Source organism: Bactrocera tryoni, unplaced genomic scaffold, assembly GCF_016617805.1.
Source record: "Bactrocera tryoni isolate S06 unplaced genomic scaffold, CSIRO_BtryS06_freeze2 scaffold_25, whole genome shotgun sequence".
NCBI classification, from domain to species: Eukaryota; Metazoa; Arthropoda; class Insecta; order Diptera; family Tephritidae; genus Bactrocera; species Bactrocera tryoni.
In genome coordinates this window covers 10,435,229-10,439,405 of record NW_024395977.1, presented here as the reverse complement: position 1 = coordinate 10,439,405, position 4,177 = coordinate 10,435,229, and positions in this window count along the sequence as shown.

Sequence of the window (4,177 nt, the reverse complement as noted above, 5' to 3'; positions counted from 1 at the left end):
GAGAATCACGAGAACAGCGTGATAATCGTCGAGAAGAAAATGCATTGAGAGCCAGGGTGGCATGTTAACAACACATAGATTCATTTAGAGAACAAAACCGAGAAAATCATCGGACCAACCGCGCAGTAACACGTCGATCATTTGTTCGTCTTGCATTTAATTACGAACCAGACATCAATTACTCGGCTGATTCTAAAAATATGTCCGATGGACAAAATATGCAATTATTGTCAGGCGTTAGAATTTCACAATGAAACACCCGGCATGTGTTGCGCTTCAGGAAAAGTTGTATTGCCACCACTCCCTACTCCACCTGAACCTTTGACATCCCTTCTTTCTGGCATTTCAAATGAATCAAAATTATTTTTGCATAAGACACGAAAATTCAATTCGTGCTTCCAAATGACGTCGTTTGGAGCATCCAAAGTTTGTGATTTTTCATCTGATGGTCGTAATTTTGAAACAACATTCAAAATTCAAGGCTAGGTTTACCATAAAATTGGATCATTGATGCCGATGCCAAATCAAGATCCAAAATTTCTTCAGATTTATTTTATGGGCAATTGCGAAGAACGTGTAACAACTCGATGCCAGTAAAATTTGATTGACCAAGCAGAAGAGTGAGCAATTGTATTGTTGTTAGAATTATTTTTGGAGAGCAATAATCAATTGGTTCAATTGTTTAAAAGAGTGTCACCACAATTAAAAAGTGACAATTATCAAATTGTCATTAAAGCGGACAAAGTGTCTGCGGAAGAACACGCCGGCAGATTCAATGCACCAACCGTTGATGAAGTCGCTATTATTATGGTCGATGATCCAGTTGATAACAGATCCATAAAAAATACACGCCGAGATAATTCAGTCAGTAGAATTTCAGATTAACACCGTACGGACGATGCACTCCAGTACCCACTGATATTCTGACAAGGACAAGATGGATATCATATCCACATTAAATAGTGTGTCAATGGTAATGAATTAAATAAAAAAGTTAGTCCAATGAACTACTATTCGTATCGTTTAATGACTGGACACAATCAAGACAACTACATATATCTTTCGATATCGTCAATTGTATCATCAATACGTTGTGGAGATGTTTGCTAAAATTGAAAGCGAACGTTTGCAATTCATTCGGTTCAACCAAGCTAAACTACGATCAGAGGATTACATTCACTTACGAGATGCTATTGTTGAAAACGTCGATGGAAATTTGAACACAATAGAAATCGGCAGTGCTGTTATTTTACCTTCCAGCTACATAGGTAGCCCACGAAACATGCAAGAATATATACAGGATGCAATGACTAATGTACGTCATTACGTTCGTCCAGATTTATTTATAACATTTACGTGTAATCCAAATTGGGAGGAAATCCAATCTTTACTATTACCAGGTCAACAATCAATACATCGTCACGATATTGTGCAGTAATAAACAAAACAAATAAACAAGTGTTTGAACAAAAGTTGAAATCTTTGATTGATTTTATAACAAAATATTCCGTTTTTGGCAAAACGTGTTGTTGGTTATATTCAATTGGCAGGTGGCAGAAACGAGGCTTACCTCATGCTCACATTTTAATTTGGCTTGAAGATAAAATTCGTTAAGAGGAAATTGATCAAATTATTTCAGCCGAAATTCCAGATTCTTCAATTGACCAAGAATTATTTAATAGTCATAGGATTCATGGACCGTGTGGAGCGTTTAACATGACATCACCATGCATGGAAAATGGGAAATGTAAGAAAAATTTTCCTAAGAAATTCACAAATGATACCATTATTGATATTGATGGTTATCCATTGTATCGCCGCAGAAACGCTGATAATGGTGGTCTTACGTATAAAATGAGAACTTCAAATTCTAACCAATTAGAAATTGACAATCAATGGGTAGTACCATACTCTCCACTACTCTCCAAAACGTACAAGGCTCATATTAATGTTGAGCTTTGCAGTTCTGTCAAATCCATTAAGTATATTTGCAAGTACGTTCATAAGGGCAGTGATTTGGCCGTATTTAAATATAGACGAAAATGATGAAATAACACGCTACCAAATGGGTAGATACATAAGCAGCAATGAAGCTATCAGGCGCATACATAGCTTCCCCATACACCATAGAGAACCTGCTATCCAACATCTTGCAGTGCATCTTAAAAATGGACAACGTGTGTATTTCACGGAAGAAAATATTCTCCAAAAAGCATGTGAACCACCAAAAACGACACTAATCGAATTTTTCACTTTTTGTCAAAAAACTGATATGCATGGTCAATACGCAAAAACACTATTATACACTGATATTCCATGCTATTTTACATGGAACACGTCAGCTAAAAAATGGGAACCACGTAAAAAGGGAGAACGACATCCTTCAATTTCAGGCATATTTAAAGCTAAGACACTGGAACGACTTTATACTGTACATCCAAAACTATGTGAATGCTTTTTTCTGCGTTTATTGTTGGTAAATGTTCCTGGACCAATCCCTTTTCAATTTTTACGAACAGTTTATAGCCGAGTGTTCAGTACATATAAAGATGCATGTCACGCGTTGCAACTTTTAGAAGATGACAGCCATTGGGATCTGACACTTGCTGATGCTGCTTTAACGTTCTCGCCGAGTAATATTCGTCAACTATTTGCCATTATTTTGACGACATGTTTTCCAACACAGTCATCTACATTCTGGGCAAAATATAAGAACTACATGACTGAAGATATACTCTACCGACGTAAACAAATAAACCACTCTACAAACTTAGACTTCGCACCAGATATGTGTAACGAAGCATTATTAATGATTGAAGATTTATGTATTATGATCTGAAGTTTACCACTTAGTCATTAGTCATTCTATCTCCTGATCGCCCAGCTACAGACTTAGTAAATAGTGATTTGCAGCGAGAATAACATTTTAATAATCGTGATTTAAATACATTTGTTACTAACAATGAACCATTATTAACTGAATAGCAGAAGAGCATATGCAATCGAATTATGTTGGCTGTTAGGGCCAAACAAGGCGGTTTTTTCTATTTAGATGCACCAGGTGGGACCGGTAAAACATATTTGTTATCTTTCATTCTTGCGAAACTATGGTCCCAACATAAAATTGCATTAGCATTTGCATCATCAGGCATAGCTGCTACTTCGTTGGATGGTGGGCGCACAGCACATTCTGCTTTCAAGCTACCATTAGATATTCATAACAATCCAAATGCAATGTGTAATATCAAAAAAAGAAGCGGAATGGCAGCAGTGTTACGGAAGACTTCGATCATAATTTGGGATGAGTGTACTATGGCTCATAAGCATTCACTGGAAGCATTAAATAGGACTATGCAGGATTTAAACAATAGTGACAGACTTTTCGGTGGTACTATTTTATTACTCTCTGGTGATTTTCGGCAAACGTTGCCAGTTATTCCTCGCTCTACTTTTGCAGATGAAGTTAATGCATGTCTAAAACAATCAATTTTATGGAGAAATGTTGAAACACTCAGACTGACAAAAAACATGCGAGTACAACTCCAAAATGATCCAACAGCACAAGAATTTTCTAAACAATTACTGGATCTTGGAAACGGTGAAATAGAAGTGTCTTCCCAGATATACTAAATAACTATTTAAATCATGACTGGTTTAGTAATCGTGCAAATTTAGCAGCGAAAAATGTTGATGTTGATCTGATTAACTACCAGATACAACAATTATTACCAGGTGATTTAATGTCATTTAAGTCTATCGATGCTACTGTAGAAGAAAACGAGGCAGTGAACTTCCCAATTGAATTTTTAAATTCTTTAGACATATCAGGAGTGCCACCACACAATCTACGATTGAAAATTGGATCACCGATTATTCTAATGCGTAATTTAAACCCTCCTAAACTATGCAACGGCACACGTTTGGTGATCAAAAGAATTACTGGAAACGTTCTTGAAGCAACTATTTTGACAGGAAAGTTTAAAGGAGAAATTGTTTATTTACCACGTATTCCGATGATACCATCCGATTCTCCCATACCATTTAAAAGACTACAGTTTCCCATTCGTTTAGCTTTCGCGATGACTATAAATAAGTCTCAAGGCCAAACAATGTCTATTTGCGGATTAGACTTGGAAAATCCATGTTTCTCCCATGGGAAATTATACGTGGCGTGTTC